Source organism: Triticum urartu, chromosome 5A (assembly GCF_056163025.1).
Source record: "Triticum urartu cultivar PI428250 chromosome 5A, HENAU_Tu73, whole genome shotgun sequence".
In the NCBI taxonomy this organism is placed as follows: domain Eukaryota; kingdom Viridiplantae; phylum Streptophyta; class Magnoliopsida; order Poales; family Poaceae; genus Triticum; species Triticum urartu.
Genome location: NC_141877.1, coordinates 147,692,832 through 147,716,636, shown reverse-complemented (window position 1 = coordinate 147,716,636; position 23,805 = coordinate 147,692,832).

Here is a 23,805-nt window from a genome sequence, read left to right as displayed (position 1 = left end):
AGGGTATTTTATTTTTCCATACAAGAGTTCAACATCTCAAACAATCCCAAGTGGTATAATGGCTTCTCTCGTTGTAAGCATAATAGTAACATCAGTGTCTTCTATTTCAGCAGGAGCAATATCAATCAGAATTTCTTGATATAAGGTAAATGGGATAGAACCCACACTAGTACCCAAATCACATAAGCCATGATAACAATGATCTCCTATCTTAACCAACACAATAGGCTTGCCAACAACGAGCTTATTCTCATCTTTAGTATCAGGCTTAGCAATCCTAGTTTCTTCATCAGAGAAATAAATAACATGCCCATCAATATTATCAACCAAGAGATCTTTAACCATAGCAATATTAGGTTCTATTTTAATTTGTTCAGAGGGTCTAGGTACTGTAATATTACTTTTTTTCACCACGGTTGAAACCTTAGCATGTTCCTTTATCCTAACAGGGGAAGGTGATTTCTCATATAAGTAGTAGGAACAACTAAATCGACATTGTAAATGATAGTTTCGTCTTTAACTATAACAGGTTCCTCAATATTTTCTTTAACAGGGGGATGCTATTTAAACCACTTCTCCTTAGGGAGATCAACATGAGTAGCAAATGATTCACAAAACGAGGCTACTATCTCAGAGTCAATGCCATATTTAGTGCTAAACTAATGAAAAGCTTCGGTATCCACAAAAGATTTAACACAATCAAACTCAAGTATTATACCTGAGTCATTACCTTTGTCGAGTTCCCAATATTCAGAGTTGCATTTAATTCTTTCAAGAAGGTTCCATCTGGATTCAATAGTCTTCTTCATAAAGGAGCCAGTAGAAGAAGAATCGAGTATGGTTTGATCATCATCAGAAAGCCGAGCATAAAAAATCTGTAAGATAATTTCCTTTGGGAGCTCATGTTTGGGGCTTGTGTACATCATGAACTTAAGCCTTCCCCATGCTTGAGCTATGCTTTCTCCTTCACGAGGCCAAAAATTTGAACCGATTCCAATCCCACGTTCCGATATCATCACATAGCCTATACCATGTCAATGCCTTTCCTCAAAGGGAAGATCTCCTTATTAACTTCATCTTCGGGTAAACCTACAAGCTTAAATAATCCACAAACTTCATCCACATAGATTAGGTGCATATGAGGATGTAATGTTCCATCTCCTGCATAAGGATTAGCTAGCAGTTTCTCTATCATGCCCGAAGGAATCTCATAATAAATATTTTCAGTAGGTGCAGCAGGTTGAGGAGCAACTCTTTGTGCTTCTGGTCAAGGTGAAGATACCCCGAACAAACCCCTCAAAGGATGATTTTCCATAGTAACAAGTAACGGTAAATTTTAGCATGTAATATAAATGTTTCCTTACCAAATTCCACTTACCCGAAGCGCTTCACTCCCCGGAAACAGAGCCAGAAAAGAGCCTTGATGACCCACAAGTATAGGGGATCTATCATAGTCCTTTCGATAATTAAGAGTGTCGAACCCAACGAGGAGCAGAAGGAAACGACAAACGGTTTTCAACAAGGTATTATCTGCAAGTACTAAAATTATCGGTGCAAATAGTTTGATAACAAGGTAATTTGTATTGATAAAATAATAGTAAGGGTAACAAAAGTGCAGCAAGGTAGCCCAATCCTTTTTGTAGCAAAGGACATGCTAGAACAGTCTCTTATAATAATCCAAGCATTCTTGAGGACACACGGGAATTCCATCAAGTCACTTTCAACATGTTTGTTTGATTCCCTTCGCTACTTTGACAATTTGATATGTCGGTGGGTGTGATTCTTACTTGAACAATCCTCTAATATGTCTCCAATGTATCTATAATTTTTGATTGTTCCATGCTATTATATTATCTGTTTTGGATTTTTTATATGCATTTATATGATATTTTATATTATTTTTCGGACTAACCTATTAACCTAGAGCCTAGTGCCAGTTTCTATTTTTTTCCCTGTTTTTGAGTTTCGTAGAAAAGGAATACCGAACGGAATGAAACCTTCGCGATGATTTTTGTTGGACCAGAAGCAAACCAGGAGACTTGGAGACGAAGTCGAAGGAGCCACGAGGTGGCCACAAGGACGAAGGGCGCGCCCAGGGGGGTAGGGCGCGCCCCCACCCTTGTGGGCCCCCATGCACCTCCTGACCTAATTCTTTTGCCTATATATTCCCATATATCCCCAAATTACCAGAGGCATCCATGAAAACACTTTTCCACTGCCGCAACCTTCTGTACCCATGAGATCACATCTAGGGACCTTTTCGGCACCCTACCAGAGGGGGATTCGATCATGGAGGGCTTCTACATCAACTTTATTGCCCTTCCGATGAGGCGTGAGTAGTTTACCTCAGACCTACGGGTCCATAGCTAGTAGCTAGATGACTTCTTCTCTCTCTTTGATTCTCAATACCCAAACCACCAGAGGCATCCATGAAAACACTTTTCCACCGCCGCAACCTTCTGTACCCGTGAGATCCCATCTAGGGACCTTTTTTGGCACCCTGCCGGAGGGGGATTCGATCACGGAGGGCTTCTACATCAACTTTATTGCCCTTACGATGAAGCGTGAGTAGTTTACCTCAGACCTACGGGTCCATAGCTAGTATCTAGATGGCTTCTTCTCTCTCTTTGATTCTCAATACCATGTTCTCCTTGATGTTCTTGGAGATCTATTCAATGTAATACTTTTTTGCGGTGTGTTTCCTGAGATCCGATGAATTGTGCATTTATGATTAGCTTATCTATGAATATTATTTAAATCTCCTCTGAATTCTTTTATGCATGATTTTATATCTTTGTAATTCTCTTCGAACTATCGGTTTGGTTTGGCCAACTAGATTGGTTTTTCTTGCAATGGGATAAGTGCTTAGCTTTGGGTTCAATCTTGCGGTGTCCTTTCCCAGTGACAGTAGAGGCAGCAAGGCACGTATCGTATTATTTCCATCGAGGATAAAAAGATGGGGTTTTCATCATATTGCTTGAGTTAATTCCTCTACATCATGTCATCTTACTTAATGCATTACTCTATTCTTTATGAACTTAATACTCTAGATGCAGGCACGAGTCGGTCGATGTGTGGAGTAATAGTAGTAGATGTAGAATCATTTTGGTCCACTTGACACCGACGTGATGCCTATATTCATGATCATTGCCTTAGATATTGTCATAACTTTGCGCTTTTCTATCAATTACTCAGCAGTAATTTGGTTCACCCAACGTATTATTTGCTATCTTGAGAGAAGCCTCTAGTGAAACCTATGGCCCCCAGGTCTATTTTCCATCATATAAGTTTTCGATCTATAATATTAGTTTCCATTTGCTATTTTTGCAATCTTTTACTTTCCGATCTATAAACCAAAAATACCAAAAAATATTTACTTTAACGTTTATTTATCTCTATCAAATCTCACCTTTGCAATTAAACATGAAGGGATTGACAACCCCTTTATCACGTTGGGTGCAAGTTGTTTGATTGTTTGTGCAGGTAATCGGTGATTTTTGCGTGGTCTCCTACTGGATTGATACCTTGGTTCTCAAACTAAGGGAAATACTTATCTCTAGTTTGTTGCATCACCCTTTCCTCTTAAAGGAAAAAACCAACGCAAGCTCAAGAAGTAGCAGGAAGAATTTCTGGCGCCATTGTCAGGGAGATCTACGCCAAGTCAGGACATACCAAGTACCCATCATAAACTCTCATCTCTTGCATTACATTATTCTCCGTTCGCCTCTCGTTTTCCTCACCCCCACTTCTAAAATAATTTTCGAAAATATTTACCCTTTTCTTCGCCCTTCTTTTGTTTGATCTTATGTTTGCATGTGTTGCCATGTGCCCTCTATTTGCTTGCATCTTTGCTTGCTAAAAATCTATTGATATGGACCCTCATCCACTTTCCAGTATTTTTAGGAGATCCGATTTTGATGAACCAATTGCTAGTGAGTTGAGTGCACTAGATTATCTTTATGAAGTTTTGCTTGAAATTCATGAATCTAAAATTGTGATGAAGTGCTAAAAGAAGAAATTTATGAATTGATTCACGATAACTCCTTGAGTGAAGAGCATGATTGCAATAATTTTATTATAAATTCTATTAATGTAAATTGTGCTAATAATATGCAAAACCCTAGCTTGGGGATGCTAATTTTGATGTATCCACCACTTATTGCAATGATCATGATTGGGGTGATTCTTCTTATAATCTTGAAAATTTATTTAAGCCCCATGATGAATATGAGATTGATAACAATGTTTTCAATAATACTAAAAGTGGGTTTGGAAGAGTGTCAACTTTAGATCCCACATATTTGGATAATGTTCAATCTAATGAAGTTCTTGATAAAAGTGGGTTTGGAAAGGTCATGACTTTAATTAATGATAATCTCACTATTTTGGAAGAGTGTCAACTTTGCATGCATGTTGATCATGTTGAGAATATGTTATGTGATAGTTATATTGTTGAATTTTCTTATGATCCTACATTTAATTTTTATGAAAGAGGAAAATATGGTTCTAGAAACTATGATGTTACTAAATTTCCTCTCATTATGTTGAGATTGTTGTTGTTTCTTTCTTCTTCCTTGCATATGCTAGATCTTGCTTGTCTTGCTAATTTGTTTTCCTATAAAATGCCTATGCATAGAAAGTATGTTAGACTTAGATGTGATTTTTATATACTACATGATGCTCTCTTCGTGTTTCAATTACTATCTTTCATGTGAGCATCATTACAATTATCAATGCCTGGCTAAAAGGCTTTAAAGAAAAGCGCTTGTCGGGAGACAACCCAATATTTTTCTTTCCTTTTTTTCAATAAATAATTCAACTAGCCTTGGGTTAGATGTGTTTTTAAGTTTTAATTAGTTTTTGTGCCAAGTAAGACCTTTGGGATGGCTTACAGTGATAGTTGATTTGATCTTGCTGAAAAACAGAAACATTTGCACTCAGGAAAACAATTCTCATTTTTAACAGAAGCGAGATAAAATACTGATTCTTTTTGTAGAATATTAATAAACAAATTCCTTAGGTTTTCCTAATGTTTCAGAATTTTTGGAGTAACGTAAGTATTCGAGAGTTACAGATTACTACATATTGTTCTGTTTTTGACAGATTCTGTTTTCTATGTGTTGTTTGCTTATTTTGATGATTTTATGGGTAGTATCGGGGGGTATGAACCATGGAAAAGTTGGAATACAGTAGATATTACACCAACATAAATAAAGAATGAGTCACAACATTACCCAAAGTGGTGATTTATTTTTTTATACTAACAGAGCTTAAGAGATTTTTTGTTGAGTTTTGTGTTGTGAAGTTTTTAAGTTTGGGGGAAGGATTTGATGGACTATGGAATAAGGAGTGGCAAGAGCCTAAGTTTTGGGATGCCCAAGGTACCCCAAGGTAATATTCAAGGACAACCAAGAGCCTAAACTTGGGGATGCCCCAGAAGGCATCCCTTCTTTCATCTTTGTCTATCGGTAACTTTACTTGAGACTATATTTTTATTCACCACATGATATGTGTTTTGCTTGGAGCGTCTTGTATGATTTGAGTCCTTGCTTTTTAGTTTTCCACAATCATCCTTGCTGTACACACCTTTTGAAAGGGACACGCATGAATTGGAATTTATTAGAATACTCTATGTGCTTCACTTATATCTTTTGAGCTAGACAATTTTGCTCTAGTGCTTCACTTATATCTTTTTAGAGAACAGTGGTTCTTTTATTTTATATAAATTGATGAACTCTCATTCTTCACTTATATTATTTTGAGAGTCTTTAAACAACATGGTAATTTGCTTTGGTTATCCATTTAGTCCTAATATGATAGGCATCCAAGAGGGATATAATAAAAACTTTCATATAAAGTGCATTGAATACTATGAGAAGTTTAATTCCTTATGATTGTTTTGAGATATAAAGATGGTGATATTAGATTCATGCTAGTGAATAATCGTGAATTTCATAAATACTTGTGTTAAGGTTTGTGAGTCCGGTAGCATGCACGTATGGTGAACCATTATGTAACGAAGTTGGAGCATGAGATATTTTTTGATTGTCTTCCTTATGAGTGGCGGTCGGGGACGAGCGACGGTCTTTTCCTATCAATCTATACCCCTAGGAGCATGCACATTATACTTTGTTTCGATGACTAATAGATTTTTGCAATTATTATGTGAGTTCTTTATGACTAATGTTGAGTCCATGGATTACACGCACTCTCACCCTTCCACCATTGCTAGCCTCTCTAGTGCCGCGCAACTTTCGTTGGTACCATAAAACCACCATACACCTTCCTTAAAACAGACACCATACCTACCTATTATGTCATTTCCATAGCCATTCCGAGATATATTGCATGCAACTTTCCACCATTCCTTTTATTATGACACGCCTCATCATTGTCATATTGCTTTGCATGAACATGTAGTTGACATTGTATTTGTGGAAAAGCCACCTTTCATCATTTTTTATACATGTCGCTCTTGATTCATTGCACACCCCGGTACACCGCCGGAGGCATTCACATAGAGTCATATTTTGTTCTAAAAATCGAGTTGTAATTTTTGGGTTGTAAGTAATAAAAGTGTGATGATCTTCATTATTAGAGCATTGTCCCATGTGAGGAAATAAAAAAAAGGCCAAAATAAAAAGGCCCATAAATGTTACTATCCTTTTTCCACACTTGTGCTTCAAAGTAGCACTATTATCTTGATGATAAAGAGTCTCCTATGTTATCACTTTCATAAACTAGTGGGAATTTTTCATTATAGAACTTGGCTTGTATATTCCAACGATGGGCTTCCTCAAATTGCCGTAGGTCTTCATGAGCAAGAAAGTTCGATGCACACCCACTTAGTTTTCCTTTTGAGCTTTCATAAACTTATAGCTATAGTGTATCTGTTGCATGGCAATCCCTACTCGCTCACATTGATATCTATTGATGGGCATCTCCATAGCCCGTTGATATGCCTAGTTGATGTGAGACTATCTCCCTCTTTTTGTCTTCTCCACAACCACCTTCTATTCCACCTATAGTGCTATGTCGATGGCTCACGCTCATGTATTGCGTGAAAGTTCAAAAGGTTTGAGAACGTCAAAAGTATGAAACAATTGCTTGGCTTGTTATCGCGGTTGTGCATGATTTGAGTATTTTGTGTGTTGAAGATGGAGCATAGCCTGACTATATGATTTTGTAGGGATAAGCTTTCTTTGGCCATGTTATTTTGAGAAGACATAATTGCCTTTTAGTATGCTTGAAGTATTATTGTTTTTATGACAATATAAAACTTTTGTTTTGAATCTTACGGGTCTGAACATTCATGCCACAATAAAGAAAATTACAAGGATAAATATGTTAGGTAGCATTCCACATAAAAAATTCTATTTTATCATTTACCTACTCGAGGATGAGCAGGAATTAAGCTAGGGGATGCTTGATACGTCTCCAACATATCTATAATTTTTTATTGTTCCATGTTATTATATTATCTGTTTTGGATGTTTTATATGCATTTATGTGCTATTTTTTATTATTTTTGGGACTAACCTATTAACCTAGAGCCCAGTGCCAGTTTCTGTTTTTCCCATGTTTTTGAGTTTCACGGAAAAGGAATACCAAAAGGAGTCCAAACGGAATGAAACCTTCGCGATGATTTTTCATGAACCAGAAGCAAACCAGGAGACTTCGAGATGAAGGCGTAGGAGCCATGAGGTGTCCACAAGGACGGAGAGCGTGCCCAGGGGGAAGCGCGTGCCCCCACCCTTGTGCCCCCTCCCCCCCCCCCCCCCCCGTGCACCTCCTGACCTAATTCTTTCGTCTATATATTCGCATATATCCCCAAACCACCATAGGCATCCACAAAAACACTTTTCCACCGTCGCAACCTTCTGTACCCGTCAGATCCCATCTAGGGACCTTTTTATGCACCCTGCCGGAGGGGGATTCGATCAAGGAGGCCTTCTACATCAACTCTATTGCCCTTCTGATGAAGCGTGAGTAGTTTACCTCAGACCTACGGGTCGATAGCTAGTAGCTACATGGCTTCTTCTCTCTCTTTTATTCACAATACCATGTTCTCCTCTATGTTCTTGGAGATCTATTCGATGTAATACTTTTTCGCGGTGTGTTTGCCGAGATCCGATGAATTGTGGATTTATGATCAGCTTATCTATGAATATTATTTGAATCTCCTCTGAATTCTTTCATGCATGATTTGTTATCTTTGTAATTCTCTTTGAACTATCGGTTTGGTTTGGCCAACTAGATTGGTTTTTGTTGTAATGGGAGAAGTGCTTAGCTTTGGGTTCAATCTTGCGGTCTCCTTTCCTAGTGACAGTAGGGGCAGCAAGGCACATATTGTATTGTTGCCATCAAGGATAAAAAGATGGGGTTTTTATCATATTGCTTGAGTTAATTCCTCTACATCATGTCATCTTACTTAGTGCATTACTCTGTTCTTTATGAACTTAATACTTGATACGTCTCCAACATATCTATAATTTTTTATTGTTCCATGCTATTATATTATCAACCTTGTATGTTTTATATGCATTTATATGCTATTTCATATGATTTTTGGGACTAACCTATTAACCCAGAGCCCAGTGCCAGTTTCTGTTTTTTTCCCTTGTTTCAGTGTTTCGCAGAAAAGGAATATCAAACAAACTCCAAACGGAATGAAACCTTCAGGAGAGTTATTTTTGGATAAGAAGCAATCCAGAAGACTTGGGGTATACGTAAGGGAAGCAACGAGGAAGGCACAAGGCAGGGGCTCTCCCACCCCCCTGGGCGCGCCCTCCACCCTCGTGGGCCCCTCGTGGCTCCCCTGACATATTTCTTCCTCCTATATATACCAATATACCCTAAAACCATCGGGGAGGAGAATAGATCGGGAGTTCCGCCGCGGCAAGCCTCTATAGCCACCAAAAACCAATCAGGACCCTGTTCCGGCACCCTGCCGGAGGGGGGAACCCTCACCGGTGGCCATCTTCATTATCCCGGCGCTCTCCATGACGAGGAGGGAGTAGTTCACCCTCGGGGCTGAGGGTATGTACCAGTAGCTATGTGTTTGATCTCTCTCTCTCTCTCGTGTTCTTGAGGTGATACGATCTTGATGTATCGCGAGCTTTGCTATTATAGTTGGATCTTATGATGTTTCTCCCCCTCTACTCTCTTGTAATGGATTTATTTTTCCATTTGAAGTTATCTTATCGGATTGAGTCTTTAAGGATTTGAGAACACTTGATGTATGTCTTGCATGGGATACCCGTGGTGACAATGGGGTATTCTATTGATCCACTTGATGTATGTTTTGGTGATCAACTAGTGGGTTCCGCCCATGAACCTATGCATACGGGTTGGCACACATTTTCGTATTAACTCTCTGGTAGAAACTTTGGGGCACTCTTTGAAGAACTTTGTGTTGGTTTGAAACTCTGGATAGATGAATCTGAGATTGTGTGATGCATATCGTATAATCATACCCATGGATACTTGAGGTGACATTGGAGTATCTAGGTGACATTAGGGTTTTGGTTGATTTGTGTCTTAAGGTGTTATTCTAGTACGAACTCTATGATAGATTCAAAGGAAAGAAGAGCTTCATGTTATTTTACTACGGGCTCTCGAATAGATCGATCCGAAAGGATAACTTTGAGGTGGTTTCATACCCTACCATAATCTCTTCGTTTGTTCTCCTCTATTAGTGACTTTGGAGTGACTCTTTGTTGCATGTTGAGGGATAGTTATATGATCCAATTATGTTATTATTGTTGAGAGAACTTGCACTAGTGAAAGTATGAACCCTAAGCCTTGTTTCAACGCATTGCAATACCGCTTACGCTCACTTTTATCATTATTTACGTTGCTGTTTTTATATTTTCAGATTACAAAAACCTATATCTACCATCCATATTGCACTTGTATCACCATCTCTTCGCCGAACTAGTGCACCTATACAATTTACCATTGTATTGAGTGTGTTGGGCACACAAGAGACTCTTTGTTATTTGGTTGCAGGGTTGCTTGAGAGAGACCATCTTCATCCTACGCCTCCCACGGATTGATAAACCTTAGGTCATCCACTTGAGGGAAATTTGCTACTGTCCTACGAACCTCTGCACTTGGAGGCCCAACAACGTCTACAAGAATAAGGTTGTGTAGTATACATCAAGCTCTTTTCTGGCGCCGTTGCCGGGGAGGTTAGCACTTGAAGTTATATCTTTAGATCTTGCAATTGAATCTTTTAGTTTCTTGTTTTATCACTAGTTTAGTCTACAAAACAAAATTATTAAAAAAATGGAATTGAGGGTACCTCATATGCTTCATCTTTTTAATATCTTTCATGAAAATAAGGATTCCGATAATTCTGCTCATGTGCTAGAAGAAGAATGCATTAGAATGTTTGGCACTAAATATTTGAATGATGAGCATGATTGCAATGTTGTTAGTATGAATTCCTTGAATATCCATGATGCTAATGATATGCAAAGCCACAAGCTTGGGGAAGCTATGTTTGATGAATATGACATTTTTTGTCCCCCAAGTTTTGATGAGCAAATTTATTATGATGAAAGCATGCCTCCTATTTATGATGATTATATTGATGAAAGTGGATTTGGAGAGGTCATGAATTTATTTAGTGATGAATCCACTATTTCAGAAGAGGTTCCAATTGATTATGAGAACAAAGTTGCTATCTATGATGATTATTGTGATGACATGTATGCTATAAAGAATAATGATAACCATGAAACTTGTCATCATGATTTTAGTTTTCAATTGGATTATGCCTCACATGATAGTTATTTCGTTTAGTTTGCTCCCACTACTATTCATGAGAAGAAATTTGCTTATGTGGAGAGTAATAAAAATTATATGCTTGTAGATCATGAAAAGAATGCTTTATGTGATGTTTATATTGTTGGATTCATTCATGATGCTACTGAAAATTATTATGAGGGAGGAACATATTCTTGTAGAAATTGCAATAATATTAAGTTTCCTCTCTATGTGCTTAAAGTTTAAAGTTATGCTTGTTTTGCCTTCCTATGCTAGTTGATTATTGTTCCCACAAGTTATTTGCTCACAAAATCCCTATGCATAGGAAGTGGGTTAGACTTAAATGTGCTATTCATATTCTTCATGATGCTCTCTTTATGTTACAATTCTTACCTTTTTGTGAGCATCATTGAAATCAGCATGCCTAGCTAGGGGCGTTAAACGACAACGCTTGTTGGGAGGCAACCCAAATTTATTTTTGTTCTTTGATTTTTGCTCCTGTTTAGTAATAAATAATTCATATAGCCTCTGTTTAGATGTGGTTTTATGATTTTAATTAGTGTTTGTGCCAAGTAAAGCCTTTAGGACCTTCTTGGGTGATTGTTATTTGATCTTGCTGTAAAAAACAGAAAGTATGCGCTCACAAGAATAATTTTAATTTCTTACCAGAGAGCGATAAAATACCAATTCCAAGTGCAGTAGATCATTAAACAAATTTCCTAGGACTTCCTAATTTCTCAGGATTTTTGGAGTTACAAAAGTATTCGGAACCTACAGATTAGTACAGCATGTTCTGTTTTTGACAGATTCCATTTTCTATGTGTTGTTTGCTTATTTTGATGAATCTATGAGTAGTATCGGAGGGTATGAACCATATATAAGTTGGAATACAGTATATATTACACCAATATGAATTTCGAATGAGTTAACAACAGTACCTAAGTGGTGATTTATTTTCTTATACTAACAGAGCTTACGAGTTTTCTGTTAAGTGTTGTGTTGTGAAGTTTTCAAGTTTTGGGTAAAGATTTGATGGAATATGGAATAAGGAGTTTCAAGAGCCTAAGATTGGGGATGCCCAAGACACCCCAAGGTAACATTCAAGGACAACCAAAAGCCTAAGCTTGGGGATGCCCCGGAAGGCATCCCCTCTTTCGTCTTCGTTCATTGGTAACTTTATTTGGAGCTATATTTTTATTCACCACATGATATGTGTTTTGCTTGGAGTGTCAATTTATTTTCTTAGGATTTGCTTTCTGTTATTTAGCACAATGTTTTTCATCTTTTATTTCAATAAAAGTGGCATTGATAGCCTTTACTATGCCTATTTTACTAGTCCACATGTTGCTGTTTGAAAACAGAAACTTTACCGCTGTTGCAAAAATTCCATAGAAAATTAAGAATGTGATAAAATGTTTAAACCTTTTGCATAATAAGCTATGATAAATTTACTACAGTGGGAATTTTCTTTCATAATTTTTGGAGGTTGGTAAGTATGGATCTTGCTGCACTCTTTGCAGACTGTCCTATTTAGGCAGATTGTTGTTATGTTTGCATTGTTTGCATATGTTTGCTTCTTTAATGATTCTATTTGAGGATAGGACTATTAAATATGCAGAGGCATTTAGTATGCAATGTTGAATAATATTTTTAGTGATTTTCTACAGTAGAATATGATAAGGTTTTTGCATTGGTTTATACTAACTTATCTCACGAGTCCTTGTTGAGTTTTGTGTGGATGAAGCTTTTGAGATTTAGGGAGACCGTGATATGAGAGGAATTAAGGAGACACAAAAGCTCAAGCTTGGGGATTCCCAAGGCATCTCAAGATAATATTTCAAGAAGTCTCAAGCGTCTAAGCTTGGGGATGCCCCAGTTGGCATCCCACCTTTCTTCTTCAACAACTATCGGTTAGTTTCGGTTGATCCTAAGTTTTTGCTTCTTCACATGATGTTTGCCATTCTTAGAATGTCATTTTTACTTTGTTTTGCTTGCTGTTTTAATAAAATATCAAGATATGAAATTATTAAATGGGAGAGTCTTCACATAGTTGCATAATTATTCAACTACTCATTGATCTTCACTTATATCTTTTGGAGTAGTTTGTCATTTGCTCTAGTGCTTCACTTATATCTTTTAGAGCACAGTGGTGGTTTTATTCTATAGAAATAATTGATCTCTCATGCTTCACTTATATTATTTTGAGAGTCCTAAACAACATGGTAATTTGCTTTGGCTATGAATTTAGTCCTAATATGATGGGCATGCAAGAGGGATATAATAAAAAACTTTCATATAAAGTGCATTGAATACTATGAGAAGTTTGATACTTGATGATTTTTTTGCGATATGGAGATGGTAATATTAAAGTCATGCTAGTGAGTAGTTGTGAATTTGAGAGATACTTGTTTTAAAGTTTGTGATTCCCGTAGCATGCACGTATGGTGAACCGTTATGTGATGAAGTCGGAGAATGATTTATTTATTGATTGTCTTCCTTATGAGTGGTGGTCGGGGACGAGCGATGGTCTTTTCCTACCAATCTATCCCCTAGGAGCATGCGCGTAGTACTTTGTTTCGATAACTAATAGATTTTGCATAAGTATGTCAGTTCTGTATGACCAATGTTGAGTCCATGGATTATACGCACTCTCACCCTTCCACCATTGCTAGCCTCTCTTGTGTCGTGCAATTTTCACCGGTACCATATCGCCCACCATTACCTTCCTCAAAACAGCCACCATATCTACCTATTATGGCATTTCCATAGCCATTCGGAGATATATTGCCATGCAACTTTCCACCATTCCATTTATTATGACACGCTCCATCATTGTCATATTGCTATGCATGATCATGTAGTTGACATCGTATTTGTGGCAAAGCCACCATTCATAATTCTTTCATACATGTCACTCATGAGTCATTGCACATCCCGGTACACCGCCGGAGGCATTCATATAGAGTCATATCTTGTTCTAAGTATTGAGTTGTAATTCTTGAGTTGTAAGTAAATAAAAGTGTGATGATCATCATTATTAGAGCATTGTCCCAGTGAGGAAAGGATGATGGAGACTATGATTCCCCCTAAGTCGGGATGAGACTCCGGACGAAAAAAAGAGGAAAGGCCAAAAAAAGGGAAGGCCCAAAAAATATGAGAGAAAAAGAGAGAAGGGACAATGCTACTATCCTTTTACCACACTTGTGCTTCAAAGTAGCACCATGATCTTCATGATAGAGAGTCTCCTACGTTATCACTTTCATATACTAGTGGGAATTTTTCATTATAGAACTTGGCTTGTATATTCCAATGATGAGCTTCCTCAAAATTCCCTAGGTCTTCATGAGCAAGCAAGTTGGATGCACGCCCACTAGTTTCTTTTGTTGAGCTTTCATACACTTATAGCTCTAGTGCATTCGTTGCATGGCAATCCCTATTCACTCACATTGATATCTATTAATGGGCATATTCATAGCCCGTTGATACGCCTAGTTTATGTGAGACTATCTTCTCCTTTTTTTCTTCTCCACAACCACCATTCTATTCCACCTATAGTGCTATATCCATGGCTCACGCTCATGTATTGCGTGAAGATTCAAAAAGTTTGAGAACATCAGAAGTATGAAACAATTGCTTGGCTTGTCATCGGGGTTGTGCATGATTTAAATATTTTGTGTGGTGAAGATAGAGCATAGCTAGACTATATGATTTTGTAGGGATGGTTTACTTTGGCCATGTTATTTTGAGAAGACATGATTGCTTTGTTAGTATGCTTGAAGTATTATTCTTTTTATGTCAATATTAAACTTTTGTCTTGAATCTTATGGATCTGAACATTCATGCCACAATAAAGAGAATTACTTAGAGAAATATGTCAGGTAGCATTCCACATCAAAAATTCTGTTTTTATCATTTACCTACTCAAGGACGAGCAGGAATTAAGCTTGGGGACGCTGATACGTCTCCAACGTATCTATAATTTTTGATTATTCCATGCTATTATATTATCAACCTTGGATGATTTATATGCATTTATATGCTATTTTATATGATTTTTGGGACTAAACTATTAACCCAGAGCCCAGTGCCAGTTTCTGTTTTCCCCTTGTTTCAGTGTTTCGCAGAAAAGGAATATCAAACAGAGTCCAAACGGAATGAAACTTTCGAGAGAGTTATTTTTGGAATGGAAACAATCCAGAAGACTTGGGGTGTACATAAGGGAAGCAACGAGGAAGGCACGAGGCAGGGTGGGCGCCCACCCCCCTGGGCGCGCTCTCCACCCTCGTGGGCCCCTCGTGGCTCCCCTGACGTATTTCTTCCTCCTATATATACCAATATACCCTAAAACCATCGGGGAGGAGAATAGATCGGGAGTTCCGCTGCCGCAAGCCTCTGTAGCCACCAAAAACCAATCGAGACCCTGTTCCGGCACCCTGTCGGAGGGGGGAACCCTCACGAGTGGCCATCTTCATCATCCCGACGCTCTCCATGATGAGGAGGGAGTAGTTCACCCTCGGGGCTGAGGGTATGTACCAGTAGCTATGTGTTTGATCTCTCTCTCTCTCTCGTGTTCTTGAGGTGATACGATCTTGATGTATCGCGAGCTTTGCTATTATAGTTGGATCTTATGATGTTTCTCCCCCTCTACTCTCTTGTAATGGATTGAGTTTTCCCTTTGAAGTTATCTTATCGGATTGAGTCTTTAAGGATTTGAGAACACTTGATGTATGTCTTGCGTGGGATACCTGTGGTGACAATGGGGTATTCTATTGATCCACTTGATGTATGTTTTGGTGATCAACTTGCGGGTTCCTCCCATGAACCTATGCATAGGGGTTGGCACACGTTTTCGTCTTGACTCTCCGGTAGAAACTTTGGGGCACTCTTTGAAGTACTTTGTGTTGGCCTGAATAGATGAATCTGAGATTGTGTGACGCATATCGTATAATCATACCCACGGATACTTGAGGTGACAATGGAGTATCTAGGTGACATTAGGGTTTTGGTTGATTTGTGTCTTAAGGTGTTATTTTAGTATGAACTCTATGATAGATTGAATGGAAAGAATAGCTTCATGTTATTTCACTATGGACTCTTGAATAGATCGATCAGAAAGGATAACTTTGAGGTGGTTTCGTACCCTACCATAATCTCTTCGTTTGTCCTCCTCTATTAGTGACTTTGGAGTGACTCTTTGTTGAATGTTGAGGGATAGTTATATGATCCAATTATGTTATTATTGTTGAGAGAACTTGCACTAGTGAAAGTATGAACCCTAGGCCTTTTTTCAACGCATTGCAATACCTTTTATGCTCATTTTTATCATTAGTTACCTTGCTGTTTTTATATTTTTCAGATTACAAAAACCTATATCTACCATCCATATTGCACTTGTATCACCATCTCTTCGCCGAACTAGTGCACTTATACAATTTACCATTGAATTGGGTGTGTTAGGGACACAAGAGACTCTTTGTTATTTGGTTGCATGGTTGCTTGAGAGAGACCATCTTCATCCTACGCCTCCCATGGATTGATAAAACTTAGGTCATCCACTTGAGGGAAATTTGCTACTGTCCTATGAACCACTGCACTTGGAGGCCCAACAACGTCTACAGGAAGAAGGTTGTGTAGTAGACATCAATACTCCAGATGTAGGCAGGAGTCGGTCAATGTGTGGATTAATAGTAGTAGATGCAGAATAGTTTCGGTCTACTTGACACGGACGTGATGCCTATATTCATCATCATTGCCTTAGATATCATCATAACTTTGCGCTTTTCTATCAATTTCTCGGCAATAATTTGTTCACCCACCGTATTATTTGCTATCTTGAGAGAAGCCTCTAGTGAAACCTATGGCCCCAGGGTCTATTTTCTATCATATAAGTTTCCGATCTATAATATTAGTTTTTGATTTACTATTTTTGCAATCTTTTACTTTCCGATCTATAAACCAAAAATACCAAAAATATTTACTTCATCATTTATCTATCTCTATCAGATCTCACCTTTGCAATTAACCATGTAGGGATTGACAAACCCTTTACCGTGTTGGATGCAAGTTGTTTGATTGTTTGTGCAGGTATTCGGTGATTTGTGCATGGTCTCCTACTCGATTGATACCTTGGTTCTCAAACTGAGGGAATTACTTATCTCTACTTTGTTGCATCACCCTTTCCTCTTCAAGATAAAAACCTACGCAAGCTCAAGAAGTAGCAGCCTCCCACTTATGATTAACCTCTCTCGCACATCCACAACTATGAAAGAAGAATTAAGATAAATATAACCATAGCATTAAACATGTGGATCCAAATCAGTCCCTTATGGAATAGCACATAAACTAGGGTTTTAGCTTCTGTCACTCTAGCAAACCATCATCTAATTACTACTCCATAATGCATTACCTTAGGCCCAATGATGGTGAAGTTTCATGCAGTCGACATTCACATAACACCACTAAAGGAATCAACAACATACAAAATTCACATTCGTGACATTTTGGGCTGAACGAAAAAAATTCGCATGATTACTTATGACAAGACTTCTCCCATCACTACAAAAAAAGACACATTCGTGACATTTTGGTCCGAACGAAAAAAATTATGTCATGCTTATGACACTTCTATGACAATAATTATGACAAAACCCGGTATCATCATAGATGTGGTGGGCCCCTACTTCTATGACAAAAATCATGACAGAAAATGGGCTTTTAGTCATGGGCGGGCCGGAGACGAGGAAAATCATAGTAGAAGCGAGGGCGAGGAAAATATCGGGGACTTCCCGATTACTGTGGGTGGTCGGGGCCGAGCGATGCATGGAGGTTTCCGCGTTTCTCTAGTGTATGCGCGTATGTGTGAGGCATTGGCTAACTGAACCCGAGCGATCACACGTTACTGAACCCGAGCCATCGATCCCTTGGCTGTTAAATGAACCCGAGCGATTCATTCGTTGTTGACTGAACCCGAGCGATTCATTCATTGTTGACTAAACCCGAGCGATCCCTTCGTTGTTTCTGCTAACTGAAACCGAGCGATCGTTCACTGCTGCTGCACATACTGAAGTCGATCTAGCCCCCATGCGAGACGTAGCCAGCCGGTGTTGGGTTGCCTCTCGATGAACAACGACCGTTGCTACCGTGCGCGTGATACATAGAACGAGTCGAGCCGGTTGGTTGGCTGTGGATGAACAGTTCCCGGTGGGGGTTGGGTGGACAGGACCCCGTGGTAGTAGGCCATTGCCACTGGATGAACAGGACCCCGAGGAGGCCGCTGCACCCCAGCCGGTTGGGGGTGGATGAACAAGACCCCGTGGAGGCTCTATGTACAGCAGCCGATGGAGGCTAGATGAACAGTAGCCGTGGATGAACAGTGGCCCATGGAGGCTGGAGGAGGTCGACGGTGGATGAACAGTAGCCCGTGGAGGCTGTAGCAAGGATGTATATGGTGGATGAGCAGGACCATGTTTCGATCGTAGGCGCTCCAACACAAGTCCGTTTCCTCCGTTTTATGGTATGCCACACCCCTACGGATGAATAGGACCCCGTTTAGACCGTAGGCACTCCAACACAAGTCCGTTTCCTCCATTTTGCGGTATGCCAGACCCTTCCCGATGAACAGGACCCCGTTTCGACTGTAAGCGGTCTAACAGAAGGCCCGTTTCTTCTGTTCTGTGGTACGCCGGACCTTGTTTCGGTTGTTCCGTCCAAGCCAGTTGGCTCCCGATGAACACGATACTGTTGCTGCCATCCGCTTCCTCTCCATGTAAACGAGCCTTGGCTATACGTATGCACGAGTAGGCGTTCAAGACCTCGCCCGTATGTACGTATGTGGTCGTATTTTTTGGCATCTAGTTATACGTACGTGTACACAGATTAGAAGGGATTTCGTGAACTGCTACGTCGGGGGCATGCCGAGTATTCCTCCGCCGCCAACTCGAGGTCGTCTACTACTACATGTGCCGTTGCTTGCCCGGCCATGGTTCATCGTTGCAGAGAGACCGATCGACCAGTATGTACGTACACGTTCGCGACAACGCTATGTACGCTTCGACCGGGTGGGTCCCAGCTATCAAGGAGGATAAGGATGCACTTCCTTGTGTGCGAAGATATAGCTTATGGGCCCCGGCTGTCAGTGGGAGGAATCATTTTTATTTTGTGAGTAATAAGGAGGCACTTCCTTGGTTTCTAAGATGTAGTTGGTGGGTCCAGCTGTCAGCCTCACAGCCCAAAGTCCACTTCCGATGGCTGTCGTTCGTTGACCTCATTGACCATGAGGCGCCGAGAGCATCAAGGTGGTGGACGATGACGAGGCCTAGGAAGGGAACAACGAGGAGCCAGAGAAGACGAGGCGAGTGGATGCTCACGCGGAGGGGGGGGGGGTACGAGGGTTCATTGGTTCGGCAGCGGCGTAAGTCCACTGTCGCTAGAGAATAACATGGGGTGTGGGTGAGGAGAGGGAAGGTCTAGCCTGTCATAGTATGGTCGGTCCATGAGGCCTGTGGGGTAGCACAGCCGGCCACGGGAGGCTGGAGAAGGCGATACGGCGGACCTGGTTTCATTGTCAACATAACAACTAAGAGATCTCGGTATCTTCCATGCTACATACATTATAGGCGGTTCCCGGACAGAATGGTAAAGTTTATACTCCCCCACCACCAACAAGCACACTCCACGGCTGGTCTGAAACAACGGGTACCGTCCAACTAAGAACAATCCTGGGGGAGTTTTGTTTGCAATTATTTTGATTTGCTTTGCTTTGAGCAAGGGATTGGCATCCCGGTTGCCGGCCATTTTCTCGTGAATGATGAGCGGAGTCCACTCATCGTGAGAATAACCCACCTAGCATGGAAGATATTGATAGCCCTAGTTGGTACATGAGCTATTAGAGCATACAAAATAGATTATTATTTGAAGGTTTAGAGTTTGGCACATGCAAATTTACTTGAAATGGCGGGTAAATACCGCAAATAGGTAGGTATGGTGGACTCATATGGAACAACTTTGGGGTTTATGGGAGTGGATGCACAAGCAGTATTCCTGTTTAGTACAAGTGAAGGCTAGAAAGAGATTGAGAAGCGACCAACTAGAGAGCGACAACAGTCATAAACATGCATTGAGATTAACCAACATTGAATGCAAGCACGAGTAGGATATAAATCACCATGAACATAATATCATGGAGGCTATGTTGATTTTGTTTCAACTACATGCGTGAACATGTGCCAAGTCAAGCCACTCGAATCATTGAAAGGAGGATACCATCCTATCATACTACATCACAATCATTTTAACAGCATGTTGGCACGCAAGGTAAACCATTATAAACTCCTAGCTAATTAAGCATGGATGAGTAACTATAATCTCTAATTGTCATTGCAAACATGTTTCATTCATAATAGGCTGAATAAGGAATGATGAACTAATCATATTTACAAAAACAAGATAGGTCGAGTTCATACCAGCTTTTCCTCGTCTCAATCATTTTGTCATATATCGTCATTATTGCCTTTCACTTGCATGACCGAATGGTGTGGATAATAATAAGAGTGCACGTGCATTGGACTAAGATGGAATCTGCAAACATTTATTCAAAGGAGAAGACAAGGAAATACGGGCTCTTTGTTAGATCAACAATAATGCATAAGAGAGCCACTCAACATTTTCATCGTCGTCTTCTCCTCTCGACCCCCAAAGAAAAGAGAAGAATTTCAAAGAAACACACTGATATATTTTTCAAGTTTTTTGTTTTTCTGAAGAAAGTAAAACAAGAACGAGAAAAACTATTTACACGGAAAAGCTCCCAACAAGCAAAAGAAGAACGAGAAATATTTTTGGGTTTTCTTTTAATATTACTACTAAGCATGCATAGAAGGTAAACTAACTACAACTAATTTTTTTGGTTTTTCTCTTAAGGTTTATCAAACACACAAGAAGAAAGCAAGAAAAAGAAATAAACTAACATGGATAATATAATGAAAAAGTATGAGCACCGGCAACTGAAATGAGTGTGTGAACATGAATATAATATTGGTGAGAAATACGTACTCCCCCAAGCTTAGGCTTTTGGCCTAAGTTGGTCTACGGACACTGGCCTGGTGGATATCCAAAGTTGTAGTTGGGGTTGTACTGAGATGCATTAGCTACTACCTGAAGGGCTACAACATGGAGGCGAGCAGCCTTCGCTGTTCTCTCATACTCGTTTGCCTCCTCTTTAGTTATAAAATATCGTCCATTCGCCTGAAAGTTAAAGAAAGCAGGAGCAGGAAGAGTAATATGGACGGCGTGCCGTCTATCAAAGATTAGTCCGTACTGGAGGGACTATTTGTTCCTCTTAAGAAACTGCTAGCATACCATAGCCTCATAATCTAGAAAAGCAGGTGGCAACTCAATATCATACCCTCTTACGGGTACACCCAAATAGTTAGCTAAACGAGTTGCATAAATCCAGCCAAATAAATCTCCATCTTTAGAATTAAGGTGTAACCTCCTAGCAATAATGGCCCCAAGATTGTATCGTTAATCACCGAACACCGCACACTTGAGGACACTAATATCTGGAACGCAAATGTGGCAATGCTCATGTTTACCATTAATACACCTACCGATAAAGAGGGAAAAATAATATATGGTAGGAAAGTGAATGCTCCTTATGGTTGCTTGTGTGACATTTCTAGTTTCACCAACGGTGATGCTAGCAAGGAAATCATTATATTCAGATTTGTGAGGCTCACTAAGAAGGCCCCATTGTGGAATTTTGCATGCATCACAAAAGTCTTCTAGGTCCATGGTATAAGATTCATAATAAAGATCAAATAGGACAGTATGAGTATTATGCTTGGATGAAAACTCAAACCTATGCACGAAGGAATCGGTGGGATAATAATACTGTAAGCACTTGTCCGATAAGAAGTCCTCGAGGCCGACATTTTGTACGTACACATAGAATTCATCCTTGAAACCTGCACGATCCATAAATTCATCCGACGGCCATTCACATGGCTTCACTTGAGCTTCCCTTGGTGGTTCAAGGTCCTGCTCATGAATCGCAAGCCTTGGTCCTTGTTTCCTCGAAGAACCATCTTGAGACATTTTCCTGGACATTTTTCTTCCTTTGAAAAATTTCTAAGATTTTGAGTGACTCAAAATAAAAGTGAACCAAACTCAACAAGATTGATAGCAACTACTCCTACAAGTGCCTAGAGGCTATATCATGAATCAAAACTACTTTTGACCATATAAATTTGACATGCAAGCTCAAGAAGAGGGTCACCAAGGAAGAAAAAATTTGCAATAATTAAAGCACTAGAACAAAAACTAATTGGACCATTGGAGGAGTCAAATACCGAAGAACAATCCCCCAAAATAGTTTTGTGAATGGAGCTTTGAGCATGGAGATCGATAATGGTAGCAAGATGAGCAAGAACACAAGTTTGAGCTATGGAGTGATTTTTTCTGGAGGAAGAAGGAGAGGATGGGTGTTGGAATAACTGGAGGGGGGGCACGTGGGGCCCACAAGGTCAGGGGGCGCGCCCTCCACCCTTGTGGCCAACTGGTGAGGCCCCCTCGTGTGTTCTTTGCACCAGAAATTCTAAAATATTATAAAAAATTCATACTAAATTTTCAGGGCATTTGGAGAACTTTTATTTTCGGGACATTTTTTATTGCATGGATAATGCAGAAAACAGACAAAAAATACTAATTTTGCTTTATTTAATCTAAATAACAAAAAGTAAAAGGTGGGTATAGAGAGTTGTGCCTTCTAAATTCATCCTTCTCATGCCCATCAAAAGGAATCCATTAACAAGGTTGATCAAGTCTTATTAATAAACTTCTTCTGAGTGACATGAAACCGGAGAACTTTCGAATAACACTAGGTAACCTCAATGGAGATATGCATTTCCCCAACAATAAGAATATCATATTTCGTTTTGATAGTAGGTAGAGGGAATTCAAAACCTCCAATAGTAATAGTTGAAACTTTTCCGATTGAATTGATACTATGAACTTGAGGTTGTTTCTTCGAAAAGTGTACCATATGCTCATTACCAATCACATGAAAAGTGAAATTGCCTTTGTTGCAATCAATAACATCCCCTGTAGTATTCAAAAAGGTTCTAGCAAGGATGATTGACATACTCTTGTCCTCGGGAATATCAAGAATAACAAAGTTTGTTAAGATACTAACGTTTGCAACCACAACAGGCACATCCTCACAAATACCGATGGGTATAGAGTTGATTTATCAGCCATTTGTAAAGAGATTTCAGTAGGTGCCAACTTATTCAAATCAAGTCTACGATACAAAGAGAAAGGCATAACACAAACCCCAGCCCCAAGATCACATAAAGTGGTTTTAACATAGTTTCTTTTAATGGAGCATGGTATAGTTGGTACTCTGGGATCTCCAAGTTTCTTTGGTATTCCACCCTTAAAAGTATAATTAGCAAGCATGGTGAAAATTTCAGCTTCAGGTATTTTTCTTTTATTTGTAACAATATCTTTCATATATTTAGCATAAGGAGGCATTTTAAGCATATTAGTCAGACGCATACGCAAAAAGATAGGTCTAATCATTTCAGCAAAGCACTCAAAATCCCCATCATCCTTTTTCTTGGATGGCTTAGGAGGAAAGGGCATGGGTTTTTGAACCCATGGTTCTCTTTCTTTACCATGTTTCCTAGCAAAAAAATCTCTCTTATCATAACATTGATTCTTTGATTGTGGGTTATCAAGATCAACAACAGGTTCAATCTCTACATCATTATCATTAATAGGTTGAGCATCAACATGAACATCATCCTTAACATTAGCACTAGGTTCATGTTCATTACCAGACCGTGTCTTAGCATCAGAAATAGAAATATCATTGGGATTCTCAGGTGTGTCTATAGCAGGTTCACTAGCATGCAAAGTCCTATCGGTTCTCTTTTTCTTTTTAGTACGAGGACTAGGTGCATCAGTATTAGTTCTCTGACAGTCCTGCTCAATTCTCTTAGGATGACCCTCAAGATACAAAGGTTCCTGGGTCAT